Raw genomic sequence first — 21,353 nt, 5'->3', positions numbered from 1 at the left:
TATGGGTGACGTCACGGACCCTACGTCCATTTATATATACAGTCTATGGTTTTACCCCGTGCTGGAGATGAAACTCTCCATTGGCTCGGCAAAAGTGTGTTGTTTTGTGTCAGTTTTACGTCGCCACTTCCATTCACATTTTTCATCATTGTTCCACAATGTTTATCATCATTAAATTAATATCTATATATTTGTATACTATACTTGCACTACTTACCGTTGTCATACTTTATATATCTTAGCATATTCATACAACACACTGTTCATACTAGGCTAGGCTACTGTGTATATAGTGTATTCATACCCCTCACTGTTTATTCATCATTCAATTCATTCTATATTTTATTCTGTAGATTGTGTACATTACTTTTCACTTTACTGCTTTATGCACTCCTGGTTAGAAGCTAAACTGCATTTCGTTGTCTCAGTACCTGTAATCTGTGCAATAACAATAAAGTTGAATCTAATCTTGAGCAGGAACAAATGTATTTACTTAGTACATATCTGACATTAACGATTAAACACATTTGTCCATTCTTTATCAATCAATCAATCAATCAATCAATGTTTATTTATATAGCCCAATATCACAAATGTTACATTTGTCTCAGTGGACTTCACAGTTTGTACAGAATATCAGTGACAATACGACACCCTCTGTCCTTACGTTTCACATCATACAAGGAAAAACTTCCAGAGAAAAACCCACAGTTTAAAGGGGAAATGGGAGAAACCTCAGGGAGAGCAACAGAGGAGGGATCCCTCTCCCAGGACGGACAGACGTGCAATAGATGCCGTGTGCATTTATAAATGCAAACCGAGTCGAGCCGACTCCGGAGGTGGCGGTATGCACCTTAAAGTTGTTTGAAATCCGCCAAAAAACTGAGAGAAGAAGAAGCCGACTCCGAGCTGTCCGACTTCAGGCGAGTTTTTTGAGACCTCCCCCGGCTGCGATCGGCTATTCTCGTGAATCTCGTCTACTTTAGAGGCGAGCCGCAGCTCGTCTCAAACAAGCCTAACGTGTCCTCATTACTTCTGTTTCACCTGCTCCATACAGGTTGGTAAACTGTGCATAAATCACAATGAATCCCCCATAAGGTTTGCGAAGATAATATGTAACGGCCCGCTAACAGTTAAAGACTTTGTAGCGCTGTTTACATGTGTAAAACCGTTAAATAGTGTGTGTGTATTAGCCTAGCTTCCCCGGTACGGCGCCATTTTGGGGACAACGTGATCTGACGCAGTAAGGATACAAGTTTGTCAGTATATCTGAAGGCTCCCGTACACTTGAGTGTTTACATGCATGTGTAGTGATTGTGAGTTTGTAATAAATATGTACTTTGTAAGGGTTATAAGTTAGTTACTGTTGGTAAAACAGTAAGGTTGTTTGTTACACTTAAATATGTTTCAGTAATGCATTTTAGTGACCTGCCATTAATGGCAGAAGGTAAATAGTCAACATGACAGGTTAGAGGGGTCATAAAATACTACTTTAAACTTTTTTTTACTTGTAAAGGTAGGGTAAGTTTGAGAAACCGGCTCGAGATACATATATACGTAAAATACGACCAAGAATGTGAGACAACTTTATACAAATTCATATCACATCCATTACTGATGCCATTTGTCATACTTTGTTAAACTCACAAATAATAAAGTTCCATAACTTCAGTTGGAAACAAAGACCACACCTTATCTCCCCAAGGCAATTTCCCATCCAATAGGTGTGCTATATAGGTGTGTATAACCCTTTCTCCTGTCTGTTCCTCCCTCTTTCAGCACAAGAACCAGAGGGGGATTCAATAGAGCCTGAATACCTGCACTGAGACCCTCACCCTGCACCCTGAGTCTCAAGCCTTTCCCTGTTATTTGTATTAAACCAAACATTAAGCTTCCCAATGGTGTGGTCTTCGTTTTGTGAAAAGTGCAAATGCAGTGTTTGAATATGATTACCTCACATATTTTGTTGCGGCTGTCTGTTTTGATTGTTAAATTGCTCCTGCTGACTTGAGCTAGCCATTTTCCCCTCCTCTCTGTGTCAGTGGGGAAGCCGTACATTCTGATTCTTACTCCTTTCTCTGAGCGATTGGAGCATCCTCAGGCAGCACAGCAAACCATGGTGGAGACGATATGCCAGGACAACACGGAGGAAAAGGCACAGACAAACTGCATGACATGCTATTCAATGTTTATTGAATTCCATGTATTTACAATGGATGTTCCTAAAACAACACTTTTAATGTCATAATCATGTTGCTGCTAGTCCATTGATAGTCACCTGTTGGTCTCCTGTCCTTTCTGAAAGTCATAAAGATGACATTAGTCATTTAGATTACTTATGTCCTCAAGTACCATGGGATTACTGAAACCACCATGAATTAAAAAAATGGTAGAAGTTAATCTAATTTTGAAGCATGCCTTGCCATCCCCTCCCTCTAAATATATCAATAAACATTAGGAAGTGATGCACCTGACTACCATACCTGTTTAAGAAGATAATGTTTTTTTTTTGTATTTGTCGTAACTCTCTCTAAAGCCTCGGTTGCGGTCGAATACTCCAAAAAAACAGCTCCTAAGTTCTAACCCTATCGTCTATCCCTTGACCACTGAGTGAAAGGTCATGGGGTTAAGGGATAGTGGATAGGAGAATTCAAAAGGACTTAGGAGAAGAGACTGCGGTGCTTTAGAGAATCGACTGCACGTTCACTATCCGACGTGTTTATGATGCGCCAGCGGAGGTCATAAATGTGCGCCTGCTGCTGTGGGGAAACTATGGAAACTACAGTTTTCTATACAGCGGACTACAACATGGATGTTTAATAAGAACGAGGGACTACTGTAAACTCATCTAGAGACTCTGCACCGTGCTCTGATGCTGTTGTGCTTTATGAACGGGGACAACAGAGAAACATATTCTTCATGACCAAAGTTGGAATTGAAATAAAAAAGGAAAGTGAAACTTATGCTCGTCACCCTCTCCCTCCGGTCCACATTAATACAAATGATCCCAATACGTTTGATTGTATGAAAAGATCTTAAAATCAATACAAATGTATTTATTACATGTATAAACGTTAGTCCTTAACATCTATCACTGTGTATATCACCATTCAAACATCTTTTAAAAGTTGAACAAACCCCACACAGCTCAGTAAGGACTGTGAAATGTTGACTTTATTTGATCATTTCAGTAAAAATTAACGTTCATATTTCTCTTTTTGATTATAATACTGATGAACGTTCAAAACAAAGCACTTTGGCAACTTACCACATACGTTTTAAAATGCTTAATAAGCACCGTAACTTTCATGATATCATTTCTCGTTCATAATCGGTTGTTTCCGTGAACGGCCGACTGTTGTGTGACGGCAAATGCCGCGGCCGCAAGGCATTGTGGGGCAGCATTTTCTCCTCTCCTTTCGGTTACGGACCGTCCACACAGCAGCGTTAAAAAAATCTTGGAGGTGGGCGTATCTGAAGCTTGGGGATTTTTTGCGAGCAAGGCACCAACAACCAATCACATGAATCTCCCGCCCGCGACATACGAAGCAAAAAAGTTTGAAGTAAACTGGATATAAACTCCCCAAACAGGCGAAAACATACCACTGTCTCTGCCACCTCCCTCCATGCCTGGCTCCTCCGGTTTATATCCCGGTAGGTAAATAGGGTCTGGTCATAAAGCACCGGGTGATTCCCTACTGCTAATTTCTCCTCCATTTTTTGGAATATGAGGAAATGAACTGCGGTATGTCTCTCCCAGCTTACACGCCGTTTGATTGGCTAGAGCTTGAACGGTCAGATTTGCGTACACGGGATTTGATTGGCTGACGCTTCCACCACCATCCTGAAAATCCTGAAAATCTCCGCTCGCCTGCCCACAATGCAGTTCGGCGAAAAGTGAGGGAAAGTGACGTCACCCCATTCAAAGTGAATGGGCAGAAGCGTTTCAAGATTTTTTAACGCTGCTGTGTGGACGGTCCGTTAGGGAGGTCCAGTGGTTCCTAAGCTAAAGGAGGTTATAAAGGAAGTTTGAAACCTCCTTTCCTTTTAATTTAGAGAATTGGAACGGCACTTATCATGGCTGCCACTGAGGGACTTCCGGGTCATTTCACTCCGTTAGGAAGGTTCCTAAGCTAAATGGACTATTCGACCGCAACCCTCGTCTCAATACCCCTCCTCGACTCCTCCTTTCCCTCACTCGCGTCCCTTCCTTGCGTCTTAGCTCCGCCTCCGTAAGATGCGAGCGAGAGACACGAGGAGGTGACGCGAGGACAGAGGAGTCCTCAGGTATTAATTGGGATGTCCTCGTTCACTCAAACGTCACTCTTAAACGACGTCTGTTAATGATGACATGTGCACAGCTGTGTCCCCTCTCATCGGGCTTAACTGAATAACCCCTTAGAACCGGCCCATTTGTTGTTAAATATGTATTTAAATGATGAATCTTTCTCTTGTTAGTCAAGGAATTCAATGTATGATGGTTGGTCCTGCTTTTGTGTTCCGTTTTGGTGTAAAATGTACATTTCAATAAAATTATAATTATAATAATGTGAAAGCCTTTACTCTGAACATGTGTGTCCTGTAGATCCCCACATTCACCACAAACCCACATTCAGGACTGTGCATTTTAAATAATTTAACTACTCAATATTTTAACACAAAACAAAACAAATAATTGTTATTTATCAAGATCTAGCCATTTATGAAATAGCTTTCTTAATAGCTATGTTTTAGTGACGTTCAAGATCATTAAACATGACTTAAATTGTTAGTATAACCTTAAGAAATGAATTGCACATAATAATTCCCACGGAGCTGTGAGCACTTATACATTTATGGGACGCTTTTCCACTCATTCTTCCAGTTCTCCGTTTTCCTCTCTTGAAATCGACCAGCTGTGAAGGTGGGGGCGGGGCTTTGATACGCGAGTAGTGAAAACACTTCCGCGTAGTCTGCTCTCGTGTATCCCATGGACGTATAATAGGCTCTGTGCACAAGATGGCGTCTATCAACTTCCGGCGGGTGGGTGTGGGGGCGAGTACTTCCGGTTTGAGTACAGAGTTTTTACAGCTTGACAGTTTGACAGTTTGTTATGACACACCAAGAGCAAGAATGAGCGGAAGAAAAGCGATTGGCCTTCCAGCGGGTAAGAAAGTCGGCACTACATTGCTGTGTGCCACTGTGTACGAATTCGGCCCGTTATAATCGGGAGATAAGTTTTCATGCATTTCCCATTGATGCTGAGGTAAAGGCTCAGTGGCTGATCAAGGTCCGTAGGGACAATTTCAGCCCCACAAAAAATACCTGTGTGTGCAGTAGGCATTTTCGACCAGGAGACTTATTGGTCACAGCGGGAGGACTGCACAGAGTACAGAAAGGAGCTACACCTGTTCTCTTTGCATGGAATAACTACGAGCTACCTACACCAAGACGTAATGTTTGGGAGCGTCGGCCGAGGGCAGAGAGCCCCACCCCGGACTTGACAGCTGAGTACGAGGTGGAAACAGTTGCGCTGCCTGATCATGAGTACTGTTTAAATCCCGCGACGGCAGTGATGGCAAATCAGGTGGCCGACGAGAACGAAGCCTTGAAAATGCAGGTTAGGGAGCTCCAACACCAGCTGGAAGTGTTACAGCTGCGATCTCGTTTCGGGATACAACACCTGGCAGGGTCGGACGAGGACATTCGTTTCTACACCAGGTTTATTTATAAGGCTATCAGGATGTTGTTATGGCCACTAGTTTGAAAAACACCTTTCATTTGGGGAAGCTAATTTAAGAAACAAAACAATGTCTAACATGAACAATATTACATTCTTAGATTTGCCACATACAAGCATTTCCTTGCCTTTTGGAAATTGGTGGAGCCAGCAGCCAACACCAAGATGGTGCGGATCACCAACGCCAAGGCATTCTCTGCCAGCAGCTCGGATTCCTCTCAACCAACAACAACGGTATGCAGCATACAAGCATGGATGTATATTAATAATTATGCACGCTGCGCACTATACCACCGTTTAACAAGTGCATCACATCACTCACACAACACACACACATGCCACACACACACACATACAAACGGAAAATGTGTTACAACTGTACCCGGTCTCCCTATAACAGTATCTACAGTATGCCTAACACTTATTTGTTTTCACAGAAACTTCCACCCATAGATGAGCTGCTGCTGTTCCTCATGCACCTGTCAGTGGGCCTACATCTGAGGGATCTAGCAGAACGGTTTGGCATTCACCGCACCACAGTCAGCAGAATTATTTCCACCTGGACACACTTCCTGTACCAACTGCTTGGAAGCCAACGTCTGTGGATCCCACGCGAAGTTGTCAGAGCTCACCTTCCACCAGAGTTTTCAGCTTTCCCTGACACACAAGTGGTGCTTGACTGCACTGAAGTATTCTGCCAGACTCCATCATCTCTCCTGCTGCAGAGTGAGGTGTTTTCAACATACAAGTCTCATGCTACATTCAAGGCCATGATCGGCATGGCACCACATGGTGCCATTACATTTGTGTCTGGCCTGTATGCAGGATCTATGAGTGACCGGGAGATTTTCAAGCTGTCTGGCATCGTGAGCCTGCTCACACCAGACATGGCAATAATGGTCGACAAAGGGTTCCTTGTGGACAATCTGGTTGAGTGCAAAGTTTACCGGCCTGCCTTTCTGTAAAAAAAAACCCAAATGAGCAGGGAGGATGTCAGGCAGACTCAATCCATTGCACGTCTGAGGGTCCATGTGGAGAGGTGCATCAGAAGGGTCAAAGAGAACAAACTCTTTGACAAAGCCATACCACTGTCTGTGTGTGGAAGCATTGAGGAGCTTTTCAATGTGGCTTGCTTCCTGGTCAACTACCAGAACGGACCACTGGTGAAAGCATGGGCAAGCCTGGGCAGCAATGATTAAAAGATTTCTTGCTCCCAAACCAATTGTGTATTTCATTGTGGTCGTTACAAAAAGCAGTCATACCATACTATGTTTAGGTACTAATGAATTATAACCTCAAAACAAATGCACACAAAAATAACATAGGACAATACATAATATAATAAATCCACAATATGATAACATTTTACAGATTCATTTAATACACTTTTACAAAACATAGGTTGATGTTATATCGGGGGAAAAAAATACATATTTAAACATTTCAATTAGTCTCTGCATATTTAAGTAATGCTAGTTTATGTAACAGATGAACAGATCAATGCAAGATAAGTTAGTTAGCATCCACAACTTTTGTTAATGAATAACGTCATATGACATTAAATGTCTGCCAATAAACACGCCTTTCTTCCTCACATAGGTCCTTTGACTAAAGGATCTTTTTGACTTAAAGAACACACTTGGTTCTGGTTTTAGCAATTGAAAGAACTATATACAGGAAAATATTCATGTTAGATCAGTAATGTAGTGTGATGTAGTGTGGTACACTAATGTAGTGTAGTGCATATCAGTCCATGTAAAAATAAAAATAATCTCCCTTCTCCCTAATGGTTGTAGCCACCTCGCAGTCTCTGCAGATACACCTCGATTTTCCTTGCCATGAGCAATGTTGTCGCAAGTGACAGTAGATGGAGGTGCTGTTGGTGACTGCACACAAACTCACAGGTGGTAGGCTCCAGCCTATAGCCATCCACAGGTAGAGGTGGTGGTGGAGGGGCATCTGGGTGACGCACTATAACCCGGCTAAGAGGTAGTGGATTCTGGTATGAGATAGGGCTACCTTCCTGAACTTTTCCAAAGGTGGAGTTAACCAGTGGCACGTCCACACTTATAGCCATGGTGGTGATCAGTGGTGCGATGTCTGCTGAGAAGTCCTTGTATACCTCGCTGACTAGAGGACATCTGGGTCTGGCAGCTCCCCCCGCACGGCCTTGTAACGTGTACTCCTTTGAACATGTTTATATAATAATTAGGACTTTAAGAACAATTTTACACTCAGACAACAATCACAAAGTTGTTGCAGGCTACATACAATTACTTAGGACAATAGATATTACCTTACACCGTCAGCAACTGTAAACTGCTTTGGCTTAGTGGAAATGAACACCATGTCACTCACTCTGCCTGGTTTCACACCCTATTAATTACACAAAAGAATTGTCAAATTAATTGAAATGGTCATTGATGCAACATACTAGATCAGCTCTTGGCACAAAGGAAATACTCATTAAACCGTGGATTGGTTGTGAACACATACTGTACTTACCATGGTTCTTGGCTTGTGCCATCGCTGCTCTGTTTCAGTGCAGCTGAGGACAGGGGGTACAGCAGCCAGGTTGAGTGTGGAGTAGTGTGCGGTCTGGAACAGCAGTGCAACATTGTGGTTGCAGAGTGCTGTTCCAGCTACACAGGAACACTTTGCCACTGCAATCTCCACGGGTGAGCAGTTCTCAAAGACAATCTACACATTAAAATAAAATGTCAGTCATTTTACATTTAGAACACCGCTTCAATACAACACAGAAAAATGAGAAAGCTGAGAGCAGGCTGATCAGGCAAGTAGTAGGTGTGGGAAAAGGCTAAACCATGTCAGGTTATCAGTCACATCACATACACAGAAGCTCTGCTGTTTGGAATACTGTAATTTAAGGACATTCAAACAGATAAACTCTCTCAGCTGTCTCAATTTATTATCTTATTATATTATAACTACATAAAATAGTGTTAGTAGAACGTTGAACAGCTTAACATAGATGTAGGGTACAAAACCAGCACTTACCTAACACTGGCCCATACAAATAACTGGACCCTACATGGATTATACTAACCATACAGTAAAGAACAGCAGCCGTCACAACCAGTTTCTGGGGTTTCCATGAAAGCAGAGACGGTTTTCAACCTCTCATTAAGAATCTTTGATGAAAGCTAAGTTTGGGTTTAGCTAATGTATTTATCATTTTACACGAGAGGGTTACAAAACGAAAATAAATCTGTAGCCCCTTCATGCTACACACACATAGCTAGCTACCAGTTGATGTGAGCTAATTTATTGTCACTATGCAATCTGTTGCAACACGTCAGCTAGCTGGGCTTTTTTGAATCCTAAATCACAGGTTACCTACTCTAGCCACATCAAAACCCCAGAACATGAACCTGATTGAGGCTTTGAACCGATGAACACTTTTTATTTTCCTCCCTACTCTGAGATCGTGAGGCTTTTCATGCTTCCTCATGGACCTGTAACAGCTAGCCCTGACGCTCACTCTCCCTGAAGGTAGATCTTTGTTTGAAACTGTGGGGAATTGGACATCATTCATGTTATCCAAAACACGTAATAGTACATCATTAAAACGCTTTACACTGTATCAAGACTGTCAAGTTGTCAAAGTTAGCCAGTAACTACAGCTTTGTTTGTCACTTACCTTCATAGTTGTCGATGTAACTGGATATGTACATCTTGAACCCCTTTTCTCTTTTGCTCTTCGGGGCTGAGCTTGCCGCTTGTACCAGCCGATGTACGTCACTGATGTTAACCTTCGGTAGGTCTTGGAGACATCGAGTGTAAAATAGTGCCATCACGTTAACGTTAGCCTTCTCACTTTGCTCTATCGCTATCTGTATGCTATCTGTATGCTATCTGTATGCTATCTGTATGCTATCTATCTTGCTATCTATCTTGCTATCTCTCTATCTCTCTATCTCTCTCTCGCTCTCTATCTCTGTCTCGCTCTCTATCTATCTATCTCTCTCTCTCTATCTATCTATATCTCTATCTATCTCTCTATATCGCTTCGCTATCTACCCGCTCTACCGTAGACCGGATGTTTACAAGCGCCCACTCAATGAACCGGAAATGGAAATACGTCATCCCGTGCAACTAGCCTATAAGAACTGGATACAGTGTGGGAGGCGGGGCCTCATTCATTCCTATGAGAGTTGCTCATTCGCGCATGATGACAAAATGGCCCAACTTTTGAGAGAGCGAAACGTCACAGATTACCCGGCATGCCTGAGAAGTACCCGTATGTGCGCTCATAGCGCATGCGCAACTTTAAACATGCCCCCCAAAATGCTCGTTCACATCAAGCACGTCAATTTGCGTACACGTAACAGCACCGCGCGTTCATGACAGCATGGTAATGAGTTGTTATGATGGATTTGATATTAACGACGAGGCGGCAGTTAGCAGCTAGCGGCTAGCTAGTAATTATGCTAATTTACACATCAGTCGTTATGTACTTTTATATTACGCTGATGTAACAGGATCTAGTGATATCCAAGCAACAGAGCTTCATTTAGCATGAAACTTGTGTGGGTTGTAGCCTACATGAAACCACTTGGTAATATATAAAAATTAGGGCTGTCAGTCGATTAAAATATTTAATCGCGATTAATCGCATGATTGTCCATAGTTAATCGCGATTAATCGCAAATTAATCGCACATTTTTTATCTGTTCTAAATGTACCTTAGAGGGATATTTTTCAAGTTTTTAATACTCTTATCAACATATGAGTGGACAACTATGCTTTATATGTTTGTTTATTATCATTTGAACAATGACAAATATTCTCATGAATATTAAACACAACAACCTCTGACAGTGGCGAGCCGTCAGGGCCCTCTAGGCCCTCTGTGAGGGCCTAAGATATTCCAAAAAATAATATTTAAAAACATTAAAAAAAAATATATTCTTTTTAAATATATATTTTTTTAACATTATTTTTGTTATATTTTTCATTAGTTTTACCGAAAAACTAATGAAAAACTTGATTTAATTGTATTTAAAATAACATTTCCAAAGAAATAAATCCTTCGAATCTGCCTGTTCATTCTCTGTTTGAATGTAGGGGTTACATGAAAGAAGCTCGCCTGGCCCTCTCTGCGATTCACAGAGGGCCCGCTATAGTAACTGAACGAGAGAGTAATGTCAAATGACAGTACAATTGACCAATCATATCTTCCCTCTAAATGGGTGGGTTTTATTATCGCGGACATTATGACAAGTTCCACCCGCTGTGAAACTTTTCTTGTTTCCATAGCAACAACAACTTCCTGTCAACAGCGTGAACTCGCCTTCAAAATAAAAGCATGCCAAATTACACTTAAGACATACAACGGCAATGAAAGTAACAAACACAATGCAATATCATTTTCAATGTCAAAGAACACAAATTGGGTTCACAGGTGTTGTTTTGTGTGGTAGAGGGTCGCTGTCATTGATGCGTTTTGCACCCTGGGCCGTTGTTTTGATATTCCGCTGAAGTATACGCTGTGACGTAATAACTATTTTTTTTTCTTTTTTCGAGGGAAGGGGTGGGGGTCAGAGGGCCTAGGTATAAAGCTCACGGCTCGCCACTGACCTCTGAACATTACAAATATTCGCCTCAATTCAACCTGGAACCTCTCTCATACAATACTGTGTGTGTGTGTGTGTGTGTGTGTGTGTGTGTGTGTGTGTGTGTGTGTGTGTGTGTGTGTGTGTGTGTGTGTGTGTGTGTGTGTGTGTGTGTGTGTGTGTGTGTGTGTGTGTGTGTGTGTGTGTGTGTGTGTGTGTGTGTGTGTGTGTGTGTGTGTGTGTGTGTGTGTGTGTGTGTGTGTGAGAATGTGGAGGATCGTTGGAGCTATGTGCAGCTCAAGGCATATATGCCTGTGTGTATGAGCTGTGTTGCGGCACTATCCGTGCTGAGTGTGCTGTCTGGCTACCTGCATAAAGTCAAGTGCTCGGCGCAGTTGTCGGCGAAATGTCGCTCCTCTGTTTTCATTGAAACAGCTCCTTATATCCGTTAGCTCAGCTAGCTAGCACCAGATGCTAACAACAACACGTAAGGTGTGCTTCGCTCGCGCCACACATACACACACCCTCCCGGTCCTCCCGATGGCCAGTCCGGGCCTGCCGGTGAGCGTGGAAGTGTGGTCTGCCACAAGCGGGCGGCAGGAGCGGGGCTGTCAGCATCAGCTTGTAGATGGTATTTTAAACTCGATGCGCTCTGAAACTACGGCGGCCGAGGACAAAAAATACACATGCGTTAATCGCGTTAAAATAATTAGTGGCGTTAATTTTTTTTTGCGTTAACGCGTTATTAACGCGTTAACTTGACAGCCCTAATAAAAATATATGTATTTTGAGTTATGATCAATTGTGATTTAAATCTTTATCTAAAAAGTAAAGCTGATGATGGATTACTGTGGTGGAGTTAAAATAACAATAGCCTATTTCTCTTTGAAATGTGATGGAGTAAAAGGATAGTAACTGATTATTCATGTTAAGTACCCAACAAGTAACTAAAACGTATAATACTTGAAGGAAAGGTGTAAAATGTTTCCATAAATACCAATATCACACAGTACAACACCCCTTGTTGTTAAATACCAACCATGTGTATATATATATATATATATGCCGCTAAAACTGTGTAATATACCTGGCTGCTAAATCCTCCAAACTGTTACAGGATGTGTATTTTGTAAAATGTGTAACTGTTTTTATTATAATTTCTTGTTTTTAATCTTTAATACTTTTTGTATGCATACTTTAAGTAACATTAGGCTGTCTTTGGCTCTTTTCTGCTGTAACAATGTAAATGTATTCTGATTCTGAACTAATTGATATGTTTTTGTCACAGTTTGTTTCCCTATATTGCGACACTTGTTTTGTTTAAGATTATTTCTCCTTTTTTTACAGACATCCCCAACCATAGTGGAATGCTGTTTTAAAGGATTGCATTGATCCGTGCATCAATACCTTCACCCAGTTTTGAGGCCTCCAATGAATGAAATCATCTTGTGGCTGGGAAAAATGTGAAAAAATAAATCTCACAAAGAGTGACTTTCTGGTGTAATCATTATAATATCAAAGACAAGCGCATTCAGTAACAATATATAAAATCATTCAGCAGCAGAGGTTGGGGTGGAAACAGCATTTCTAACTAAGATGATTACAATATTACAAGTTAAACATCAAGATGAACATACTATTATTAATTTAAAAAGTACATGGGAAACTTAAATATCCTGCAATATACCATTAGCAGAATAGGAACAAATGTGCCAAAACATTTCTAACATTAACATAAACTGAGGGCTTTCTTCCTGAGCCGCTGGGAGTAAAGGTCCTCCATGGATGGCAGCTCCGTCCTGGTGATGTTCTGTGCAGTTTTCACCACCCTCTGTAAAGCCTTACGATTAAGGGCGGTGCAGCTGCCGTACCAGGCCGTGATGCAGCCGTGTCCGTGATGGACACCGAGGAACCTGAAGCTGCTGACTCTCTCCACCGTAGTCCCATTGATGGCGATGGGGGCGTGTCCCTCTCCCTGCTGCTTCCTGTAATCCACAATCAGCTCCTTGGTTTTGCTGACGTTGAGATGGAGGTTGTTATCCTGGCACCAAGATGTCAGGTTTTCGACCTCCTCTCTGTACGCCGTCTCGTCGCCGTCTGTGATCTGGCCGATGGCGGTCGTGTCGTCAGCACGTAGGCCCGTACCAGTGTCTTGAAGTGGCTGCGCTTCCTCCTGGGCCACATCCAAAATTGAGAAGAAAGAGAACAGACACACCACAGCTGGGTGAGGCTGGTGAGGCTGGGGAAGATGAGTGAGGGAAAGACAGAAACAAAACAGGGGGACTAAAATGAGTGAGGGAAAGACAGAAACAAAACAGGGGGACTAAGATGAGTGAGGGAAAGACAGAAACAAAACAGGGGGACTAAGATGAGAGAGGGAAAGAGAGAAACAAGACAGGGGGACTAAAGTTTAAGAGAGAGGAAGAACACAGAATGTGAGTGAACAGTTTAATTCAATTACACATTTAAAACAAATAGTGTGAGTAAGTGAAGACATCCTTACACAAGGAGGACTGCCCTGTCAAATTTAAAAGTTATTTTTGTAAAATATACATATCCTGTTGAGGCTAGAATCCAAAATGCAGAACCACTTTAGATTGTAGCCTCAAGGGACTGTTTAAGGTTATTTAAAAACATATCATTTCCCAAATTGGTGAAATGAACTCCATCTCTTAGAAATATGCCAGGGCAGTCAAACTTAATGCAAGGATGCCTTACACTCTCTCCACCCAAACCACTAACAAATTTACCCATCTCTCTGTTCACCCACATTCTGGCCTTGTTCAGCTTTCCCGGATTGGCTTTCCTCCAGTGACATCTCTCATTGATAGAAGATAGAATTATCTTCATCTCTGAGAAGTTGTCACTGAGGGAAAGCAGGTCCTGCTTCATCGCTGTGACAAGCTCCACACCTTTGATGTTGCCAAGGTCGTTGGTGGATCTTTTAATCTAATAATTGCAATCAATATTATATATATTACCTTTTAATCTATATAAATTGTATTTACATTTGTTGTCACTATTTGTTCCACCTAGTTCTACTATGCCAGCCATCAGAGGTATACATTTCTTATTTTTGTGAATTTCTATATAAAATGCTGATTTTCTACCTGAAAATGCTTATGTATTTTTAATTACATTTTCGTAGAGCTTTGACTTTTTCAGCTGAATAAATATTATAACTAGATGGTTTTGTTCAGCATTGCCAGCTTCACTTTTGAGCTTTATGTTGTGCCCAGCATTCTCCTGTGCTCTGAAATCAAAATGTGGATAAGCATAACACAACACTAAAATAAACACTACAATACAACTTGTTATTTGACACACACAAGGTTGTTCATTTGTGTGTATAAATATAAAACACAGGCTATATACATATATATATATATATACATATACAAGTATAATTAATACAACTGTTAATTTGATTAGAGCTTTGACACATATATCTTTATTTATATATGTATAAGTATGACGACTTCCTCGGGCGATATCATGGTATAGCTAATTAATCTGGGTCAAAACGTGTTGTGCCCACATGCAAAGGTTGTAAACTCTGGTTTATTCCTGCGTGGTATTATAGTAATAGCAAACAGCAACGTTCAACTCCTTTAATGGTATATTGCAAGTGCAATAAGAAGCTACAGGGACGTTAATCTACGTCGGTAATATTAACTTTATTTAATACAAGATTTACATCATACAGCCCATGTAGTATAATATTTTACAAATGATGAATTACAGCAAACATGTGCAATATATCCATTATTACAGCTCCGTGGGCTGGCAGTAAGGCGATATGGGTCCGTTCTTATCCATGGGTAAAGATAAACTCATGTAGTGCTGAACACGTCACATGAACGTGCCGGGCGGCGCGGTCCCGTGGGTTAGATGCGCGTTCATAATGCAGAGGGAAATAACTCTCAGAATAACGTTATTAGCACATTTTTACAACTTGAGGAACGAATGTTTTTAATAAGGGCTATACAAGTGTTCATACTGGGTAGTTTATTTAGTTTAAAAAAATTATCCAACGAGTTACAGACCACTCTTTCCCCATGTAAGTCAATGGGAAAAAGTGTTTCCGGGCCTGGCAACCAAAAGGAAGTGTAGTACCGCCGTTTGGCCAGCACGAATATTTTCATCAGAGTCCGGCGCACTTCCTGGGGGCTTGGTGTATCCTCCAAGCCCCCAGGAAGTGCGCCGGACTCAAGTTCCGGAGGAGGGGAAGAGAGGAGTCGAGGAGGGGTATTGAGACCATGGATGTATAATAAGAACTGGATACAGCGTGGGAGGCGGGGCCTCATTCATTCCTATGAGAGTTGCTCATTCGCGCATGATGATAAAATGGCCCAACTTTTGAGAGAGCGAAACGTCACAGATTACCCGGCATGCCTGAGAAGTACCCGTATGTGCGCTCATAGCGCATGCGCAACTTTAACCATGCCCCCCAAAATGCTCGTTCACATCAAGCACGTCAATTTGCGTACACGTAACAGCACCGCACGTTCATGACAGCATGGTAATGTTTGTTATGATAGATTTGATATTAACGAGGCTGCAGTTAGCAGCTAGCGGTTAGCTAGTAATTATGCTAATTTACACATCAATCGTTATGTACTTTTATATTACGCTGTAACAGGATCTAGTGATATCCAAGCAACAGAGCTTCATTTAGCATGAAATAATTATTGCACTGTATATATATATATATATATATATATATATATATATATATATATATATATATATACACACATACACACACAGTGCAATAAGCTTCTTAGTGCAATAAGAAGCTACAGGGACGTTAATCTACGTCGGTAATATTAACTTTATTTAATACAACATTTACGGTACAAGATTTAATCATACAGCCCATGTAGTATAATATTTTACAAATGATGAATTACAGCAAACATGTGCAATATATCCATTATTACAGCTCCGTGGGCTGGCAGTAAGGCGATATGGGTCCGTTCTTATTGTGCATCCATGGGTAAAGATAAACTCATGTAGTGCTGAACACGTAACATGAACGTGCCGGGCGGCGCGGTCCCGTGGGTTAGATGCGCGTTCATAATGCAGAGGGAAATAACTCTCAGAATAACGTTATTAGCACATTTTACAACTTGAGGAACGAATGTTTTTAATAAGGGCTATACAAGTGTTCATACTGGGTAGTTTATTTAGTTTAAAAAAAATTATCCAACGATTTACAGACCACTCTTTCCCCATGTAAGTCAATGGGAAAAAGTGTTTCCGGGCCTGGCAACCAAAAGGAAGTGTAGTACCGCCGTTTGGCCAGCACGAATATTTTCATCAGAGTCCGGCGCACTTCCTGGGGGCTTGATTGAGACGAGCCTTATAGAGTGGCGAAGTCCCTCCCACTTACTTCCGGGGTATGGGACCTTATTCCGGAAAAGTTATGCATTGAAGTCAATGGGGAGAGAAAACTTATCTTTCGATCCCGTTTGAATTGTGCCATGAATTACACATATGATGTTTGTCAATCTTAAAAAATCATTTCCATGTCAAAAAAGTCACAGTTTGTCGTAAAACTGTTGAAATATAAGACTATGAAAAATACGTAACTAGAAAGACTACAAATCCCAGAGTCGCGTAAGTGATGTCACAATTGTTTACCTCCACCATTCAGATACCTAAGATCAGCGCAATATAGATATAATCTATCTATATGGCGCTGGCTAAGATAAGATAACTTTAACAAGATGCCTGTGTGCTTAGTACCAGGTTGTTATTATACCAGCAATGGGTCTTGCTCGTTCTTTTGTTTCCCGTCTGATGAAACGACCAGGAGTGGCTTGATCAAGTTAGCTACCTAGCTAGTAGCTAGCACGTTAGTTAGCATTACAGCCTTGTCATTTTTATTAGCCTTAACATGAAGTAACATTAAGTAACCCAAAATGTTAAACAGTAAGAGTAGTAGTCATATTTCGTGAACCTTTTGAATAGTACTGTCACCGGTGTGATCATTCTATAATACACCATTTAATTCCGGTGGAGAAATGCTAACGCTAACGTTAGCATCGGCGATCTTTTCTACTTCATGCTATCTGCACAAATGGTTGACATTAAACATTACAACGACCAGGCAGTTCAGAGAGAATCAAAGGAAGGCAGGCTTTGCATGACATTCTTCAGGACGTGTTTCATTGTGGTGATAGTGAGGGTAGTCAATCGTTTGTTGACAAGACAGTAGTGACGGCCATCTTGGTGACGCGTGTTGTTGACCAGAGATGTAGTTCATTGAGCCTTTCACACAAACAAATGTGTTACTTCACAGTTTTACGACACATTTTAATTTTTTTGACTTGCAAAATTATCTTTTAAATTGACAAACATCATATGTGTAATTCGTGGCACAATTCAAACGGGATCGAAAGATAATCTTTCTCTCTCCATTGACTTCAATGCATAACTTTTCCGAAATAAGGTCCCATGGGGCTCAACCGGAAGGGGAGGGACTTCGCCACTCTATATGGCGCTGACTCAAACCTCATCTTATGCCCAAATGTGGCGCAAATGCGCTCCGCAGCCGTTGGGAGGTTCCGGCGCTAACAGTTCATGAGCGTGCTCCCCCGCCCCCTGTCAACACTCGCGACAAGAGAGAGAGAGAGAGACAAGAAGCTAACAGCAGCAGTCACTTGACAGAGCTGTCACTCAATGTGACCACGCTCTAATTTATGCAAAAACTTTAAGACCTAATATAAATAAAAGGGTCATGTTAGAAAACAATTCACTCACAGATTCATAATCATGAAGGTGGAATCTAACTATATACATAATAATATTTATTGCATCCAGGGCTAGAAACGTTTTTTTTCTGCTGTGAAATTGGGCATTTTAACATGGGGCTCTATGGAAATTGCTCCTTTCTGCAGTCATCGCCTATCGGCCAATATATGAACTGCAGTTTGTGGCACTTCCGTATTGGCGTCCCGGCTCTTCCCCAGAGTTTGCCGCTACTTGTTCTCAACGTGAGTATCCTCGTCATTCGGTTTGTGTCGCTGTATCGACGCATAACTAAAGTTAAACAGTCACATCTTATCTGGATAAGTGGTGCAAAGTGCAGAATACCGTTTTGATAAGGGACAAGGGCGCCGGAAGCGTGGGGGCCAGGGGGCCATTGGCCCCCCCACTTTTCAGCCCTGCCCCACATTTTCGCAGCGGCGGATGCCGTGGAACACTGTACAAATCCCGTTTCAATAATTCCCCTCTACTCTAAAGTCGCATCTAAAACGCGATCTGATATAGCTGTGTATATTTTGTTATGTTTGATTGTTATATTCAATCTCATTAGCTACAGGCATTTTTTAAGCTTGTAAAGCTCTCACTCGCCACTCTGCTGTTCCACAGTGCCGCTTCCCCTCCCTCTGCTGAAATTATGAATGTAAGGCGTATAGTAATCATAGATAACACGGCAGGGCCCGTTACAGTTTGTTTTTATCTGATTTCAAATAAACAAAGTCTTGGCTTTCAGAATATTAAACTTGTTTTGGCAAATTCAGATGATAAATACAACTTTGAAGCTTGTAACGGCATAATTACAAGCAACGGAGTAACTTTACGTCACTGCAGGCATAACGGTGTGTCTACAGCAGCGTTAAAAAAAATCTTGGAGGTGGGCGTATCTGAAGCTTGAGGATTTTTTGCGAGCAAGGCACGAACAACCAATCACATGAATCTCCCGCCCGCGACATACGAAGCAAAAAAGCCCGAAGTAAACTGGATATAAACTCCCCAAACAGGCGAAAACCTACCACTGTCTCTGCCACCTCCCTCCATGCCTGGCTCCTCCGGTTTGTATCCCGGTAGGTAAATAGGGACTGGTCATAAAGCACCGGGTGATTCCCTACCGCTAATTTCTCCTCCATGTTTTGGAATATGAGGAAATGACCTGCGGTATGTCTCTCCCAGCATACACGCCGTTTGATTGGCTAGAGCTTGAACTGTCAGATTTGCGTACACGGGATTTGATTGGCTGACGCTTCCACCTCAGCCTCAAAAGTTGAACATTGTTCAACTTTGAATCCTGAAAATCCTGAAAATCTCCGCTCGCCTGCCCACAATGCAGTTTGGCGAAAAGTGAGGGAAAGTGACGTCAACCCATTCAAAGTGAATGGGCAGAAGCATTTCAAGATTTTTTTAACGCTGCTGTGTAGACGCACCGTAACAGCCGGTGTTTCTCGTGAGTGTTTTCCCCGGGAAACAAACACAATACACACAAACGCAAAAATACACAAACACACACGTATACACACACTCACACTCGCGGGCTTCCCCTATCTTCCCTTCGTACTATTTTGATCATTTGCTCCGCTAATAATCAATCAGATCGATCCAGAGAAGAGGAAACTTTAAAGGCCTTTTTCTCAAAATGATGACTCTGTAACAGTCATTATATAATGTGACATATTTTGCTTAATATTTGGAGTAGCCTACAACAACAATCCTGATATCATTAGAAAGCTAGGAATCTCCTCTTTCCAACAGTGTATACAACTCAAAATGTGTCTTCGGGTCAATGCCACTGATTTCGATGGAGCAGGTCACTTTGCATTAGGTAAAATAAAGCAGGCAGACATAACAGGAAGAATATGTACATTTTAACCCAATGAAATAGGACATTGTCACACCATTCAAATGTATCCATGTAAATTACAACCAATAAAAAAGCTTAGATTTGTTTATTCGTTGCGTTGTTTACTTTATTTGTCACGTTGTTCTGTGTGTGTCAGCCGTTAACCTAGATAGAAAAAATATACACTTGCAAACACGTCAGAAGAACCAGCGCAGAAGAAAACTATACAGTCAATCTAAACTTAAATTAACAACTGGAAGGTCACATCCCTGACATCCACGTCTCCGGAGCCTGGACCTTCATCAATCATAGAGACAGCGAAGCCAGATGAACCCAAAAGCAGCAGCTCTGCGGCCGCAGAGACTGTCAAAACCGCCGCCGTCGTTGAACCGAAACAGGCTGGTTCCGACTGCATGGAGGTTTGTTGTCGGGACATTGAGACGGGTAAAGCTGCAGCTAACTGACCGCTAGATTATTTGGGCAAAGAGAAAGGTACTTCAACGCAGAATGGTACAAAAACAGAGAGTGGTTAATGTCACATATGCATACAATGCATACTGAGTTAAGGCTGTTACGGCAGTGTTGCGACATGCTTTATGGCATGCGAAGTACTGCTTTACTTCGGAGTAAGCCCGCGAGTTGTCATGTTGCTGCCTACTGTAATGTCTTAACTTACTGTACAATAAACCTGAGTCGTGAAAGATACTCGACCCTCGATCATTCTACATGGTGTCAGAAGTGACCGGTGAGTCACAGGAAATAAACAAGACAAAGTAAAGGAATATAGACGGCGGAATGGCGAAGTTTAATCCCCCAGCGAACTTTTCTTTTGATAAGCCGACTGAATGGCCAGAATGGAGGCAACGCTTTGAGCGGTACAGACTCGCTACTAAACTCGACAAAGATGACGGGAGAGTGCAGGTGAGCTGCCTGATTTATGCCATGGGCAACGAGGCAGAAAACATATTCAAGTCGTTCACTTTTGCCGAAGAAGATGACGGCGATGACTTTGCCGTTGTGGTGGGAAAGTTCAACGAGTACTTTTTCCCGAGGAGGAACGTTATCCACGAGAGGGCATGTTTCCACCAGCGTGTCCAGCGGCCAGGGGAGAAGGCAGAGGGTTTCATCCGAGCCCTGTATGATCTATCAGAACACTGTGAGTTTGGCGCAAGCCGAGATGAGAATATCCGCGACCAAATTGTCGTCGGGATACGAGACAAAGAGCTCTCGCGCAGGCTGCAGCTAACTGCGGACCTAACACTAGCACTGACGATACGGACCGTCAGGCAGTCAGAGGAGGTCGCAGCACAAGTGAGTCTGCAGGAAGACACAGTGGGATCAGTACAGGAGGTGAGATTCAAAGAAAAAAATAACAAATGGAAACCTCAACAACATCAAGGCAAGTCAAAAGACAGAAAATGGGGGGGAAGTGAAAGGAAATGTGGTAAATGTG

The 21,353-nt window shown here is 42.0% G+C and overlaps 1 long non-coding RNA gene across 1 annotated transcript; it reads right to left on the bottom strand.

Annotated features, from left to right (window-relative positions):
• Window positions 1-7,852: 7,852 nt before the first annotated feature.
• LOC117484056 lies at window positions 7,853-8,573 on the bottom strand. The gene is made up of 3 exons (XR_004556070.1): window positions 8,225-8,573; window positions 8,016-8,095; window positions 7,853-7,904 (listed from the first exon to the last, which is right to left on the bottom strand). It is a non-coding gene; the product is annotated as an uncharacterized LOC117484056 (long non-coding RNA).
• Between the last annotated feature and the right edge of the window lie 12,780 nt (window positions 8,574-21,353).

The sequence above is a fragment of the Trematomus bernacchii genome, unplaced genomic scaffold (genome assembly GCF_902827165.1).
Source record: "Trematomus bernacchii unplaced genomic scaffold, fTreBer1.1, whole genome shotgun sequence".
NCBI classification, from domain to species: Eukaryota; Metazoa; Chordata; class Actinopteri; order Perciformes; family Nototheniidae; genus Trematomus; species Trematomus bernacchii.
The sequence above is the reverse complement of the archived record's forward strand: the minus strand, read 5'-3'. Positions and strand labels throughout refer to the sequence as shown.